The sequence below is a fragment of the Callospermophilus lateralis genome, chromosome 17 (genome assembly GCF_048772815.1).
Source record: "Callospermophilus lateralis isolate mCalLat2 chromosome 17, mCalLat2.hap1, whole genome shotgun sequence".
NCBI classification, from domain to species: Eukaryota; Metazoa; Chordata; class Mammalia; order Rodentia; family Sciuridae; genus Callospermophilus; species Callospermophilus lateralis.
In genome coordinates this window covers 30,881,555-30,899,750 of record NC_135321.1, presented here as the reverse complement: position 1 = coordinate 30,899,750, position 18,196 = coordinate 30,881,555, and positions in this window count along the sequence as shown.

Genomic DNA, 18,196 nt, shown 5'->3' with positions numbered 1-18,196 from the left:
CACACATACATTCACACATGTACATATGTGTGTATGTGTGTGTTGTTGTGTGTACATAATAAAAAAGGAGCCTGTATTGAAAAGTCCCTGAAAATGTTTATGATTTATTTTCTATATTTTCCTTAGACTCCCATAGATAAGCAATAATAAGCCAAGGAAAATAATTCTAGAAGTTAAACAAAAAAACATGTAGTAATGAAGCATTATCCAACTTGTGTGGAGGATTATCTCATCAAGGTCTGGCTGAGTCACAGTGTCCTCATACCACTCCAATCACTTTCCTTCCAACCTTGCACAGTTACCCACTGAATGATTGCCACGCTGACCCATTCCTCTTTCACCCTGAGGCCAATAGACTGTGCTTCCCAAAGCTCCTTCTCTGACTTCTGATTTATGACTCTGACAGCACTTCACTGAGTGAGGGTTTGTGGCAATTTATGTCATTACACAAATTATACAAATTGCCATTAACTGATGTAATGTACTATAAAGAACTGGAGGCATGAAGAAAAAAAATATTTGAATTTTCCTTCTACATGTTTGCAATATTTTATCAGTTAATTTTTTAATCTAATTAATACAAATGTATATCAGAAGAAATAGCATTTTGTTTACAACATCCATCATATTTCGCCTTTTAAAATTATTTACTTACTTTTCTTGTTAAAGTGCCTCTTCATTATTAAGGATTTAAAAATACACTAATGGAAATCTCTGAATATCAAATCTGCCACTATATTTAGCATTGCAGGAAAAAGCATTGAAAGTTGTATATCATTAAGAGAAAGAAAATTTTACTCAGGATAATTGAGTATTGAGTGAAAAAAATCAAAATATCAAGGAAATAGGGCAGTGTGGGACCTTACCTGATGGATGATATGAATAAAATTGAAGTTCAAACTCAGATTTTTCCTCAAGTACAATTGACCTTTTCTTTCCTCATACCAGTCCTGATGGTTGACATGTGAATCTGAATTCTGACTTACTGTTTCATGTTTACTGATGACAGCAAACATGTGGAGAGGAAATCCACTTATAGTGTGTCATGATGGTCTAGGGTCTCCTTGTGTGGCCATGCTTGTGTTACCTCAAAGCCTGATGCTGAAGTGGACATTGAACCAGGCTTTACTCAACAGTCAACAATCATCACTCAGCATCCACTTAACATCACAGGTCTAGAAGTCTACATTAGGGAGAATGTCCTAACCCAAGGCACTTGCAGAAGTGGCCTTATTAGGCAAAAGGTAGCTTCTGTGGTTGGATGATTGATTGACTTTGCAGCAGGATGATTCAAGGTTCTCAAGATGAGACCAAATGGGATTTCTTTCTATTTTAAAATGGAATAAAGGGAGCCAAAGGGCTTTGGGGGAAAATGTAGACTACAATAAGGAACAGAGTCAGAAATGATCTTAATATGATTTTCCTGCTTGATGTCTTTCTCACCAATTGGACTTGTCTAATACTTTACCCAAGTTCACACATGCTGACTTACCCATACCTCTACCACTTACCTTTAAAGTTTAATATCTCATCTAGAATGCATAAGTGTTCAAAGTCTAGCTGTATACTACCTATAAAATCTTTTCCATTATTTTCCCAAAACTTAAGTTTTTATCCCAGATGCACTTGTCAAATAAGTTCATAGGTAGGGTGAGCTATTATGTGTCTCTAACAAATACCTTTCCCACCTGCTTACTGATGCTTCGTACTCATCCTCAAAACAAAGATAATCTTCTGAACAAAAAAATTAAACACATTACTAATAATTTATACCTCGTGAAAGATTCTTCTCTAAGGACAAAATTAATTATAAGAAAAAAAATGAGAACATTATTGCATCTGTGAGGAATAGCAAAGAAAACATGAAAAAACAACCAAACGAAACAATCCAGGAAAATCAAAACAGAGAGAGAGAGAGAGAGAGAGAGAGAGAGAGAGAGAGGTGGTTTGGTGTGTCAAATGAGGACTCATCTCATAATGCATATGTGAATTAAACCAGAGCATCTGGATCATTGTCTTGAATCTTTCCTTCCATATGTAAATGTAAATGCAGATAAAGAAACTAGTAATACTAATATCATATGGAGAAAAAGCATAGATGTTTACTCTGGAGCCTTGTTCATGATGGTCTTTAGGAACATGTGATTTGGTAGGTTACTCTTGCCCAGAGTCCAATGTTATCATTTAGAGACAAACTATATGTTCAGTGGTCAAAAACAGAGATGCTATGGAAAGCATATAAAGGCTTAGGAAGTTGAGCAGGTCAGAATGAAGCCTGACTGGTGAGCTGATGTTGCCATGCAAACCCTATACTTATTGGTGATTATCAGTAATTTAGGTTGCTAATAATAAATTCCAAAAGGGGTTTCCTAAGAATGTGTTGGCTTATGTACCCATGGTTTCTGAAGGAAAATGGAGTTCAGGAACAGAATTTTGGGATGTCTTGAACCACTTTCAGATAATAGAATTTGGCTATTTTCATGAAGCCTAACCTTGTTCCTTTGTTCTTCCTGGCATTAAATGTCATTCCTCCTCCCTACCACTCCAATCTAAGTGGTACAGGAGTGAATTCTAAGGCATTACAAGTGATGGGGCAGAATAAACAAAAAGTACATCATTTTGTTTTGAAAAAAATATCTAAATCACTCAGGATTATGTACTTGTTTTTTCTTTTCTTTTTCTTTTTCTCTAGGAAACGTTTTTTGACTGGGCACTGATGATACTTGGGACCTTAGAATTCAGTGTTTTAGGGGAGTTTCTTATGTATTGTAATGTTTCTAAATATTGCTGGCTTCTACCCACTCACTAGTTTTCAATAGAAACCATCTCCTAAACTGAAAAAAAATAAAATAAAATATTGTAAAGACATAACCAAATATCAAATTATAAGAAAACTCGCCACCTGTTGAAAAACTCTAGAGTGACCCAACTACATAATTGGTAATATAGTCATAAAAATTTGAAGGATTACCTAACTATCTATGTGTGTTTGATCGATTCATTTTCATTTCTTGGACACTCTTTCTTCTTCTGTAAACAAAGTCCTGCAAAATTTTTTCTAGTTCTAAAATCCAAAGAGTTTAAGGGTACTATATTCAGTAAAGGCACTGGACACATTTTTCTTGGGAGAATCAGAAGACTTAGTGGAGATTTTCTTATGAACTACTTGGTATATATTTAAAATGAATAATGTAGAACTTTCCCTTTCTACAATTTTGAGTTATTTTAGAAATAAATAAATAGTAAATGATCATGGTATTTTTAGCTACATGAGTATATTATTTTTATTTGTTCTTTTTAGATACACGTGACAATAGAGTAAAATTTGACATATTTAATCAAACACGGAATACATCTTATTCTAATTAGGACAATGGCCAGTTCTGAGTGAGAACACTGACAGAATTCAGAACGTTAAGAATCATACGAGGATAAAAAGGGAAGGAGAGCCCTGTCAATTCTCGCCAACATCCTTGCAAACTGCAAGCCATCCATAAAGAGCATACATCATTCTTTTAATTTTTAAAATACCTTTCAGTTTTTGTTTGTATTAGGTTTCAAGGGTTTTCCATTCTTTAGAGTATCAGTTCAATCTTTCTTTTGGATTAAATACACATAAGCAAAACTATTCAATTCATATTTAATTCAGAGTATAGGGTGCTCCTCACATCACTACTGTCTCCAAGACCCAACTTAATCACTGTGATAGACATAAAATAAGAAGGAAAACGTTATCATAAGCTTCATCATTAAGAAACTTAAAAATCCAGCTAAAGTAACACTATTAACCCAAGGGCTTCAATTACAAGTGATTATATGATAACATGTATTTAAGTACTAAATTGTTCTTAAGTATCATGAGAGGGCTTCAGGAAGATGGAGGTGTAACAAGTGACGGTCAGAGTGTATTCTCCCCAGAATTATGTGCTAGAAAATAGCCCTAAATCATATGGTCAGATAATATATGAATATTGTTTTCATATTTTCATTGAATATAATAATAAATAAGGGTAATATATATATATATATATATATATATATATATATGACATAAATAAATAAGGGTAAATATATATATATATATATATATATATGACATAAATAAATAAGGGTAAATATATATATATATATATATAGATAGATAGATAGATATATAGATATATAGATATAGATATAGATATATAGATATATATATATGAATGACATAACTTCTTTAAAGATTAGGAATGTTACAGCTTTCCTAGATTTCATTGGCAATAGTAAAATTCATTATAAGTTTTCTTTTGGCATCAGTTAATATTTTCTGCAGATTTTAATTCATATGATATGATTTACACATGTTTGTAATACCATTTTGAGTAAGAATGCCACTTATTTTACATGTGTGTGTTTTATTGACATGCACCCTGAAGTCTCCACTTTGTTAGAGTATGGGGATATGACTTAGAGGCTGGGAAGGGGAAGAATTCACTGATGTAGGAATCATGGGGAAAGTGACTTAAGTGAAATATTTCTTAGAACTCTTTATGTTTCACATGATAATACCCACTGGTGACAAAAGATGCTTGTAAAGAGAGCTCATTCTTATCCTCTTTCTTCTTCAGTGGCACACAGGATTAGCTTTTGATAAGTTTAATAATATAGAAATTGGCTTTTAATTTATATTGATTACCAAGACACACATTCCATAGATCTTCTAATGTTTCAACTTTTCATCCCTTTTCCAAAGAAGTTTGATTAACAGAAGCCACACAATGCCAAACTTTGATGTCAAACACAGGGCTCCTCCTGGTCTAAAGCCATTATCAATTTGGAAGCTTCTTTTGAAACTGCTGATGGTGTCTTTGAACTTCTTTATCTATGGAATATATTGGCCCAAGGCAGAGATAGCAGCTAATATGTCTCATTATGTAGCTGCAAAGATCAATCATTCCTTCTCACATAAGACCAAAAACATACTACCTTGTGTTGTTTAATGCTCATATCACAATCAAATAGGCTAAGTCTGAAAGATAATTTTGCATGGGCCAAAGGGATATATGTGTACACTAAAGCAATTAAGAATGAATTAAATGGACTTGAAATATATACTCTTCTACTGAGTGTAATTTGGTGGCATTACTTGTATAAATTTTGATTCTGTGCTTGCTTCTTTAATTGCTGTGATACTAATGGCACCCAGTAAAACCACATCATTTTCTGAGTCTTGACTTCCGTATTTTAAAATGGGATGGTTAAACTAAGTAATCACTATGACCCCTCCAGCTAAAATAATTTTTAAGTATAATTTTAATCCTTATTTTCATTGATTTCATGTGCATTGATATGCATGTTAATCTGTCTCAAATGCAGAATTTTAAACACTAATTAGGCATTCAGAACATTTGTTATATATCATAATTATTATTATTATATATTTGAAGGTCTTATGTTTTCAGTTAAACTTTAATTATTTTAGGGACAATATTAATATCACACACTTTTTATATTTTTACTGTATGGTAAATCTTGAATAGACCAATATTTTTCAATTTAATAGAATACTTTATTATATAAGAAGATGTCTCTAGGGTCCGGAGAATGAGAGAGAGGAAATAACACTTACATAATTGTTACTATCCTAGATATATCTGAGAGATAGGTAGAACATTCCCTCTATATAGGGAAGAAAACTAAAGGGAACTGGATCCAGAATTTACTTCTGCTAAATGTCTGACTTAAAATCATGATAAATGTTTTCTACTGAAGACATTATAAATTGAGCATCCATAATCCAAAAATTTGAAATTCACAATGCTCTAAAATTGTAAACATTTTGAGTATTGACACAATGATACAAATAGAAAACACCACACTGTGAAACTTTGTTGCATGTACAAAATTATTTAAAATATTTCATAAAACTACTTTCCTCCTAAGTGTGTAAGATACTTATGAAATATAAATGAATTTCATGTTTATTTTGGATAATGGATACTCAACCTATATTGAAAAATTGTAAAAATTACATTCCTTTACCTCACAATTTGCCTTGGTTTCCTTATTTTGCCAGCTTGAGTCTGTGACATGGGGAACTATACATCTGATATTCCTGCCTTCCTCCTTTTCCATGTGTGTGCACATGCGCACACACACCACAATCATACCCATAAGCAACACATTCACACACTACCAGAGACATAAAAGTACAATTTACATCAAAGGAAAAGGAAAAGATCGTGGGAAACAGTAGTAATTTTATCTGTTCTCTAATCTCTGATTTATTTTATATTTCTAATTCAAAAAAATTCATAATATGTAAAAACAATGTTTGATAATGATAACATTAGCCTCTTAGATTCCAGAGTATAAAAGACACTTGAGAACTCAAGGTGAGAAGCACAAGGGAAGAACTAAAGGTAATTCATACATTCTTCAAATTTAAAAAAAAAAAATGAATTGATTATACCTTGGTATAATCATTGGAAAGGGAAGTGTGAGGTTGAACCTTTGAACTTGGAATATGCAAAGATACCTTGATCTTAACACGTGAAATCACAATGGCAACCAACGTCTGGGGTGAGGAAAATCAGAATTTTAAAAGACATTTTCCCATGTATCTTTCTCTGTTGAATTAGTCTTTCCACTGATGAAATCTCCTAGTTCTTAATACCATAAACTATTTTACTATGGCTCTCAAGTTGTTCTAATGTGTTACTGATGTGTCCCATTTCCTCCCAAGTTCCAACAGCAAATATATTTGACCAGGGATTTTTATGTAGAAAATAATACTTTGATTTAATTTTTAAAATTTCTATCCAATAGCTTTCTTAGAACAATCACAGTTATATAATATTTTAATGCAACTTTTGCTATAGAAATAAACAAGGAGAAAGGCATAAATACAGAATTGTGAAATTCCAAAATATTAGGGAAAATCTGTGATTTATTTTAGTTTTCTTATGAATTTTTCCACATCAATAATATTGAAATTTAAATTTATACTCTATTCTTAACTTTTTGTTTACATTTGATGATGTTAAAATTTATATATTGATCATATATTTCAGAGATTTTCCTAGAACATGCATAGGTAGTGGTGCCTGGATGTAGTCTCAGCTATGCACTAAATCAAACAATCCTAAGTAACTTACCTTCAAGGTTTCAGTTGTTTTAAACATAAAATAAGTTCATTGAAATGTATATAACTGGGCTGGGGCTGTAGTTCAGTGGAAGATTGCATACCTAGCATGCATAAGGCACTGGGTTTGATCCTCAGCACCACATAAAAATAAGCAAATAGAATAAAAGCATTCTGTTCATCTACAACTACAAAAAAAAAAAAAAGGGAAAAAAAGAAATGGATATATCTTCCACTTTCAGCTCTAAAATGCTAAGGATTTTCAATCATTCTTTCATTATTGGTTAATATTAACTACTAAGGTCCCCTTGCTTACTTTTTATTTGTTTTTATTTTACTACATAAAAGAACACATATTTTCCTTGGTCTTTTCAAGGAACTGAATCTTTGAAGAGGGATATGCTCACATTTTTGAGAACACATAGCTCAGAACTATAGAACAAAAGAAAAGGAAAGTAAGAAGAAAGAGGGTAGAATTGAAGTGGTAAAATAAATATGCCAAAATCAATAAGTGCATCAACTTGAACAAGTTGATTTTGAGCCACCTACTTACATAGTTCACCTTTAATCTCAAAGTCTTCTTAAATTCACTTATTTATATAAAATCCTACCTTCTCAATTCCTTGAACTCCTCACCACCATATTTTTATCTTCATCCTTAGCCTGCATTTTTTTTTGCTTTAGTAGTATGAGCTCACACTTGCAAATATTCTTCACATCACCTTCTTTTGTCCAATCAAACCTCCTTAAAATGTCAAATCTGACTGACTGCTTAAATATTTATTTATATATATATATACTCTCAAGGAACTACACGTGACTACAGAAGATCACAATTCAGCTGCCTGTTTCATTTATGTTCATTTTCGAAAACAACTATTTTATAGTCTACTTTCTTCTGGAATATCTAAACTATACTCTTCTATCACCATTGTTGCATTATATCATCTCATTTTTCATTAAGAAAACAGGCAAATAGGAGACTGGCTTCATCAGTACAATAAGTAGTTCATCATCTGGCATATATCTCTGCCCAGATTAGTTTTCTTTTCTTTTATTTACTTTCCTCCCTTTCTTCCTCAATCAGTCTTCCTCCCTCCCTCCCTCCCTCCCTCCCCCCTCCCTCCCTTTCTTCCTTCCTTCCTCCCTCCCTCCCTCTCTTCCTTCCTACATACCTTCCTTTCTTCCTTCCTTCCTTTTTTTGCATTAATGAAGCAAATGTCCCTCCCTCTATCTAAAGCTAATACCTCCAGATGGGCCATAGATGCTCATCACCTTCCTACTAACCAGAGCCAAACAGTGACTCTATAGTTCTCCCCTTATCCATATCTCTCATATTATCAATTGCTTCCTTAATACAAAAAAAATTTCCTTAACTAAAAATATGTCTCAATACCATCAGTATTTGATTCTCCCTCTTCTCATCCTCTACCCCACACTTGATTCTCTTCAGCAGAAATTTAAAATATTTTCTGTAGGCATGTATTCCATTTTGTTACCTTCCATTTTCTCTCACCTCTCTATAATTTGACTTAAATCTCCACCACTTTACAAGTAACTTCTTGCAAAGTCAGAAATCATCCCCCTTTTGACATATCCAAGTGGTAACCATCGGCCTTATCAAAATCTAGCAATAAGACATAGCAGACCATTTTCTCCTTTTAAAAACATATTTTCATAGTTTTTAAAAATACTACAGTATTTTTTCCTTCTATATTAGAAGTTATTTCTTGTCTATTTCATTGTCTGTCTCCTTTTTTGTTCAATATCTATATCTTTAAAAGATTTAGGGTTTTTGTTTTTGTTTTTTGCTAGCAGGGATTGAACTCAGGGCACTCGGCCACTGAGCCATAGTCCTATTTTGTATTTTATTTAGAGACAGAGTCTCAGTGAGTTGCTTAGCACCTTGCTTTTGCTGAGCCTGGCTTTGAACTCATGATCCTCCTGCCTCAGCCTCCTGAGCTGCTGGGATTACAGGCATGTGCCACTGCATCTGGCTGAAATATTTAAGGTTTGATCTTCTTTTACATTGCCAGTTTATCCTACGTGAGGTCACTAATCCCATAATTTTAAAACTATTTTTATAATATTCAGTCATCAAGAATACATTTCTAGCTTAATTGTTTTTTAGAGGTTTAAAATCAAGTGTCCAATGTAATATCTTCTTTTGGATATATGTGGACATCTCATGATCAATATATGTGAATCTGAATTCATAAAATTACTTCCACATCTATATAGACATATTTTGGGGGGTCAGCTTTCCCTAATTCAGTGTGAGGTACTATCATCCAACCTGCTGAAGAAACTCCTAACTGGAGTCTTTCACCAATCCTTTGCCCATAAACACCTATTAATCCAATTTCTGGAGTTTATCCAGATCTACTCACGATCTGCTCCACATTGCTATAACTCTAGTCCAAACTACAATCACCTGCCATCTGGGCTACTGAATCTGTCTCCCATCTAGTTCCTCTTGCTTCTTTCTACAGTACATTCTGCCTTGGTTTTACACAAAATCCACAATAATCTTTTGAAACAGGAAACTGAATATATCAGGCCCCTGGTACCGACTCATATAGGCATGTGCATGAACATGCACACTTAAAGCCCTCTAACAACTTATTATTTCAATTAGAACAAAACAAAAATTCTCTTCCATAGACTACACAGCATATAGAGCCCCACATGATCTTGAAAATGCCCTCTTATCTGACCTGATCATCCACTATTCTTGGTTTCTATTCTCTAGTTAAGGTTTCTTTTAGTTTGAAAAAAAAAATATTTCAGTATCTTTTAATTTACTGTCCTCTGCTCACCCTTACCCCTGAATTCTTCACCCAAAATATTCTTTTCTCAGTTCTTTGCATGTTTGCTTCATTCATTCTCTGTTAATAACTCTGATTTTAGTGACTTTTGGATTGCAAATTGCCCTTGATAAAGGACTTTTCTGATTAGCTGATCTAAAGTATCCAAGCCCATTCTAGTTACTGGACACCTTTCTTATTCCTTATGGTTCTTTGAATTTATGTTCTATATCTTTGCATCACCATCATTTATCTTCTCTAACTATAAGCAAGCTCTCTACCAGCATGGAATTTGTCTCTTTTACTACTGTACGTCTAAGTTAAGAACAGAGTTCAATGTATATAAGCTGAATGAATGAATGGACAGCAATGCTACCAAAATATATAGTGTTAAGAATTTGGAATCACAGAGCAGGTGGCATCTAGGTTAGGAAAAGAGGAAATGTGGCAGAATTTGCACCCAGGGCTATATACAAGCTAGACAAGTGCTCTACCACTGAGTCACACAACCACACCCTAGAATGACACTTTTAAACAGAAGAGATTAGACAGGAAGACATAACTGTCTATCATTCTCTGGGAAAAGTAAGCTTTTCAGTGTGGCCTGAAGAGAAGCACATATGTAGATTTTGTGAAAAATGGGGTAGATTATATGAGAAAATGTGAGTTCCAATTTGCAAAAAGTCATCATAAGGTATTTTCTCTTTACCCTCAGACACGGAAAAAAACAGAGTTGTGATAAAGTTTAACAAAGATAATGAAGGGGGACAGTCATGAGACATACTATATATAGCCTGAGGGTACTAGCAGCAGGAGGTTTTGACTGTGCTGAAAGAAAGTGGACGAGGGCTGAGGGGAGGCAGGATGAAAAACATGGAGGATCAATCTGTATTTCATGGCTTCATTAGAATGGCATGAAGTTCCTGAGGCCTGAATTAAAAGAGGCAATCAACATAGATAGGTAAATCAGGTCAGGCGGGATCAAGGAGGCCAATTTGGGTCGGGGAAGTTAAAGAGGGACTGAAAGGTTAATGCCTTCAGAGCTCTTCCTTCACCTTTATCAAGATAACTTGCCCCTGCTCCAATCTGTTGCTAAGGTTACCTGTCCCAGGGACTGTCCCTCCCTACAGGGAGTTATAAAGGTTGTTAATTAATATACCCTGGGCTCCTTTCCTGCCCAGATCTACTTCGCACCTTGTGGCCATCGCACTGGAGCATCTCCTGGGCCTAGCCACCACGCAGGAAGGAGAGGGATAAGGGGAAGAGAGCAGGAGAACAAAGGAAGCCTAAGACATATGAAAAAGGCAAGATTCTCCCACTTCTTCAGATACCAGTATAGCAGCTATGGCCCTCGTCTCTCTCCTGGGAGAAGTCTATGTTAACCCTTTTTCAATAAACCCCTCTTTACATGCTTGCCTCCGTGTACTTCTCTAATGTTATGCTTCAACCTGTGAGGGAGCAGGACTTTTCAGCAGTGACCAGCAGTATCATTTCCACATGAGTTTAATTAGTTATTCTCCCCAGAAAACAATGACTCTTAATTATGATCCTATAAACATATATTAGTCAGGATTCTCCAAAGAAACAGAAACAAAGGCATTATATATATATTTGGCTCACATAATATCAAAGGCTGGATACTCCCACAGTGGCTGCCCACAGGCTGGAAAGTCAGGGAAACTTCTGCTCAGTCCAAGAAGTTGAAAGTCTAGGAACAATCAATCATCAGATGATGCAGCCCCAGTCAACGGCCAAAGGCCTGAAAGCCTCCTGGAGGAAAAACAATAACCAATGCAATTCTATGTCCAAAGACTAAAGAGCCTGGAGTTTGACGTCCACCAGTGATAGCAGGAGACTATCGCATCTGCTATGGGAAAAGAAAGCAAGAGCAAGAAATCAGAACTTCCCCTTCCTCCACCAGGACCCAGCCTTCTACATGGTGCTGCCCACATTCAGGAATGGGTCTTCCCCTCTCAGTCTGCTCAGCCACCCACAATCTTCCCTGGAACACCCTCACAGACACACTTGTAAGTATACTGTACCAATTCTCTAGGTATGTATCCATCTAGTCACGTTGACAACCAAAAGTCATCATCACAGTTTCTTAGCAGTTGAAGATATTTATAAATTTCAAACTGAAAGTATGAGCTTCTACTTGCTATTAATCTAACTGTATTTCAGAATGAAAGGTCCCTCCAATAACTGAAAGTATTCAGCACAATATTCTAATTATTTCATAATTATAAAAATGTACAGGTGCAAACATAGGTATAAACCATGAATTCTACATACACATATGTGTCTACATGTGTTTGTATGTAAATAGCACCTAAGGGTGTACATCATCTATATGCCTGCATATATTAAATGGTATGAATGTAATAATATATGTAAAATGTATCTACATATTACTATAGTAGTTTATGTTACAAGTAAATGTATATTGATAGACCAAATAAAAGTAATATTGAATAAAGTGTCCATTTCTAGCAAAAATGTTTAAATGTATGAGTTTTGCATGAAATTTAAAGGTTGCTTTTTGCTGATATGTAGAAAAGACATAGTTTCAAATGAAGACAAGTATTGGAGGAGGAGAATTAGGGTTCAAGGCTTAAAAGATGTGGAGGTCAGAGGTATGTCAAGATATTGGTACTTGTATGATTACAAGCACTGAAAAGCTGCCTTGGATGATATGATATGAGCAAATGATATGCATTTGCTCACATAAATAGCTACAAACTGAAGATTTGCAAAAACTGAAGACCATAGACTATTAAGGGGAGAAGAAGGGGCAAATGGTAAATATGCTTAGCTATATTTCAAGTAGAATTATGTGGTATAATAACATGCCAGAGATTAATAAAGTATATTAAAATAATAATAACTCCTCTCCCTAAGCATGCTATGAAGTGATGCCCATTGTACAGGCACAAGGGCACTGAGAATAACCTGAAGATCAAGGCATACAATGAAGAGTATTGACGTTATACGTTTAGAATGCAAATTATTTCCCTAGTCGTTTCAAATTGTTATTCAATCCAAAGACGGTAATAAACATATAAACATCATTAAATGGTTTCTAAAGTGAGAATACATAAAAATATCCTCTTTTTAGCCATTGGCAAATTATAATCCCCCTTCAAAAAGCCTTTAGTAAAAGAGCAACTTAGCATATAGACAGTCTCCCAGTGACCCGCCACTTAGCCAAGAATAGGCTGGGAAAAAATACCCATACCAATGAAACCTGCCTCAGATCTAAAACTTCCACTCCATTAACTCTTTTCTTTGGCAAACACAGAAATGAAAGGTGGGCTGAAGAAAAGCTGAGAAGACAGTGAGGTGTGAGAAACAAAGAGCAGTGTCTCTCTTTATCCAGGGCTTTGCCACAGCCTCCCTCATTTCCTGGGCATTGTTATCCAAGAAGCCAGGTGGAGTGGAGCAGGCAAATACAAGATTATCTCAGACAATGTGTAGTAGTGCATTGGAGTTAATCTATGTGCAATGGATCAATAGCATGATCCTTAAGATAGAGAAGTGGCCAAATCAAATGGGCTTTCTGTTTGCTTTGTTATTTAGGCTTTGAAGCTCTATTTTGAAATTTTCACTTTGTCTTGCTTCTTAAAGGTGTTCATGCAAGTAAAAGACTGCATTCTAGTCTGGGCTAAATACCTCAGGGCCCAATAAAGGCAAGTCAGTGCTAATTTGTAGCTTGGCTTTTTTAGACACAAAGGCACAGTTTGAGATAGACTTGAGTTGTACTGCACTCCTTAAGTATCAAATAGGAACTGATCTTTTTTTTTTTTTTTTTTTTTTTTTTTTTTTTGCATCCTTTGGAGTTCTATTTGAACTTGGAAAATATTTCTACTTTAACTTTTAGACTAATTCACCTCTCTTTGGGGGTACTACCCTAAAATGAAGAACCATATTTATGTCATACACTCACCCTCCAAATAACCACTAAAATTCATACAGAATAAGCAAATTTAAAATTTATAGATCACCTCATTTAGCATGAACAGAATGTAACTGGAAACACACACATATACACATTTCAAAAAACAAAGTGCAATTTACTTTATGTATTTCTCTATCTGATCTTACAAATCATATTTAATTCCTTTGTGGCTCTATCAAGATCTAACAATTTAAGATTCTATAATCATCTTAATACATTTATGGCCATCAGATCACTAAGTAGTTAGAATCCTGGCTCACAAAAAAACAGGAAATGCATGTAGACTACTCTAAAACTTTGAGAATAAACTAATTTATATCAGGGGGTAAAGGGAAAGTGTAGTGAACACTTTTACAAAATAGGCTGTTACTCTCTTGTAATTCTACCCAAAGAGTCTTTTATTTATCAGTTCACTAGGCTCCAAGGCAACAAGAGTCCTTTCTGAACTCTGATTTGCTCTAGCCACTGTGTATCCAACCAGCGGAATGTTTGCATGGCTTCAAGGAAGAGATTTTGCCAATGCTTTTAGTAATCCAATTAAACTTTGAAGAAGCCTTAGTTATTGTAACATCAGAACATTCCAAGTGTAATATTTTGTAATTTTTTTCTATCAACCATTAACTGAGCAGTGGTTCTTCAAGCAGGTTCTCCTAAGCTACTTTGGCATTGGTTGGGAACATATCAGAAATACAAGTTCTTGGGCCCCAGCTCAGGTCTAGGAAGTCAGAAACTCTGGAATGTAGAGCAGTAATCTGTTTTCAAAAAAGAGTTCAGTGATTCCAAGTTACACTCAAGTATGAAAATGACTGGTCATAGTAGAGGGACACTGGTTACCCCAAGAGCCGATGTATGTTTGGTTTTATTTTAAAATATTCAGATGGAGCTGGGGTCTGTGGTACCCATCCACAATCCAAGTGACTCAGAAGGCTGAAACAGGAAGGTCCCAAGTTCAAGGCCAGCCTTAGCAACTTACAGAGACTGCGTCTCCAAATAATTAAATAAAAAACAACTGGAGATATAACTCTACTGTAAAGGTTTCCCCAAGATTCAATCCCTAGTTCTAGGGCACGGGACGGGGAAGAAGATTGAAAGAAGTTAAAGCAAATAGGGCTTTGTTTGGATTGTTATTTAGGTTTTGAAGCTCCATTTCAAAAATTACCCTTGTTTCTTAAAGGTGTTCATGTGAGTAAAATGTATATGGGCAAATCTCCATAGAATGTATGTCCTTTGTAACAACCATCTTATGTTTATAATTATTATCCTAATTTTCTAGATTAAGAAATTAAGGTTCTGAGTGATTGGATTTATTAATCTATTCATTAATTCCCAAAGATTCTTTGAGTGTCCAGAATGTGATGAAAACTATTCCAGGCTTTGATGATTCGTAGTGAAAAAAAAAAAAAATGAACAAAAGTCCCTGCCCTTCTACAGTCCACATACTTATAAGGAGATGCACCCTAAAACGATTAATATGATAATGCATTGTTAAAGAAAGAGAAGGCTCAGTGTTGGGACTAGCATGGAAAGGTGAGCAACGACTGCTCACTGGGAAGATTTTTAAGGTTGTGTAAAAAAGTTAAAGAAGAACTTCATAGAAGGGACAAGGGTTTCACATTTGGGGCAGCAATACTGAACAAGTAACAAGAATCTTGGAGAATAAATTATATGTGGTATGTTTGAGGGACAAGAAGTGAAAGAGTCTCATGACTAGATTTTATGGAAAGGAAAAGAAGTGATAAGATTGGAGAGATAGGTTGGGATAAAACTGTAGAAGTTTTCAAAACCTAGGTAATTGTTGATTTATCTAACATTGTTAAGCACTGAAAATGTTTAATTTGTTAAGCACTGAAAATGTTTAAAGCATGATTCTAATGTTACATTGATGGAATAAGCAAGCAATGGTAGCAAGACTTTTGGGACTAGAGCCGGGAAGAGGAGTCATATGCCCACAACAGATCATTAGATTCCAAGCTCCTTAGAGGTAGGATCTGTGTCTTTAGAGCAATTAATTTCCATAGTCCTAACAACGACAACTATGATTACAGATTTTTACATGTGAAATAAATAAATGTCATAAACCTGATGCTGACACAAAGAAGGGATGGAATTCATATTCTGGCAATGTAGAAAATACTACTGCAAGAGACCTCACAAATCAAGCTTTGAAAAGATTCAGTGCCTACATGTGAGAAACCAAGAAAAACAAAAATTCCAAAGGCTCAAGTCTGATAGACTTTGTGACACTTAAAAAGAGTTAAGGGCAAAAGCATCATTTCAGGATATCTTAATTTTGAGATTATTTTAGGACATCCAAATAGGAACTCTATGGAGGTAGTTGGAAAGGAGATCCTAAAAGAGGAGATATTTTTGGAATTATTTGTTGTCATAAATATGGTCAATAAATAAATAAATAAGGTCAAAATTAGGAGGCTTTATAGTATGTGGCAAATAAACTACCTCCTATTACTTTCAATACAATAATATCTCCTTGAAATCTATGGCATCTGTAAAATTGTACCTCCCTCACTTAACATTCAGGATTAGAATTTACAGAAGAGCAGAAGATCCAGAACCTGAACTTTGTTAGTTAAGTCATCTGTAGCAGGAGAAAGAGAAGGGGATAAAGTAGGAAGGAGCAGACATTTAAATATGTCAGTCATTTCCTGCCATTGGAGCCAAGTAAGAGAGCTCAGAGGAATGGTGGAAAGTAGAAAATACAAAGGCCAGAGAGAAAGATGGAACAGACTTGGACCTAGGTATTTGGTGACAAGAAGGTCATCAGTGATATTTGTGACAACAGCATCAATAGAGTGGTGGGGGGAAACCAGACCTCAGGGTACAAAGGAGCACCCAGCAGATGGTGATGGTAGGGGGCTCCTCAGTCATTTCACTTGCGTTGGCCTGAATCTACATCTTTAGTGTCCTCAAAAGCCGGGATATTTTACTTGTATTTATCGTCTCTACGCCTCCCATCATGCTCATGCACACATACACGTAGGATAGCAGAAAGTAAAGTCTAAGCAATATAAAGTATTTCACTCACAATTCAGAATGTGCCCCAGAAGTCTTTAATGACTGAGGGGTTCTTCACTTTCAAAAAGGTATGATTTTCCTCATTTTATGTCTCCACTTTCCTGAGATTTTTACATATTCCTTACTTAATACCCCCTAGTGATGAACAAAGTTTTTGCATTTGATTGACACAAAATGGGAGGTGTTTTGAAAATCATTATTTTACACAAAAAGAATTTGAATAACCTTTCAATATGCCAAATCATGCATTACATAAGCAATTGTTAAATATTTTGTGTAGGGGGAGAAGTTAATTTAAGGCACTTATGATTAATGCCACTCATGACAGTTGTGAAAAAAAAATTGTAACCTCTGGTCTACCTGTTAACCCCTATTGTCCTCTCTGAGGTCAGAATGAGCCCCAGGCAAAATTATGCTGCCCTGAAGGTTTACTTTTGATAGCCTCAGCGGCCAGTTTTCAGTATTTTCCTTCTCTCCTCCTGAGCTCTTTCCTTTTTTTACCCTTAGGTGGCTGTGTGCTCCCAGCTCACTCTTGAGTAATTCCAGGGGATTTTTAGCTGATAAAGGCTTAAAGTATTAGCTCACAGAAGGTATTTGCATTTCAAAAAGGAACTCAGGAAGACTAAACACAGATCCAAAGTGGAAATGTATAAGAATTTAATCCCAAGCGTTGGTGACATTGATGCAGAAGAGATTTGGAAACAGTGCAAATTTTTGGTTCCCCTCAAAGCACACCCCATATGTAGAAAGTCTTTCTGAGCAGTCAGTTACAAAAATGATTATTATTTGGGAAATAAAATGGTATTCTAACGTGACCTTGCAAAATGAGGCCACCTTTCAATAACTAATTGAAAAGAGCTCCGTTGAATTTACATAAACAGTAATTTCCACCTCTAGAGATGTCTATTAAGCAATTATTATTATTTATTTTCTAATAAAAGAAAAAAACGATAACACTTCCTTTTGCATCAAAGATTTGGACTTATTTCAGAACAGTCGGCATTGGAATACATTCAACAGAGTCAGTGGTATCTCTTGTTTTCCCCTTCAAGGAGTTTCTGGCTCCTTAGATATCAAGGGAATTAATTTCCATCATGAATTTTCTGCTTCATCACCAGGAGCCAATCATGAACAAGGTTGATGCTGCTTCAACAGAAAGCTTTAATATGAAATCCTCATATTGCCATCATATCTTTAAAAGAGACAAAATTCTCTCCGACTCATTTTGGAGGCAGTGTGGCATAGTGGGCTATTTATTTGAAAATAACCACTACTAATTTG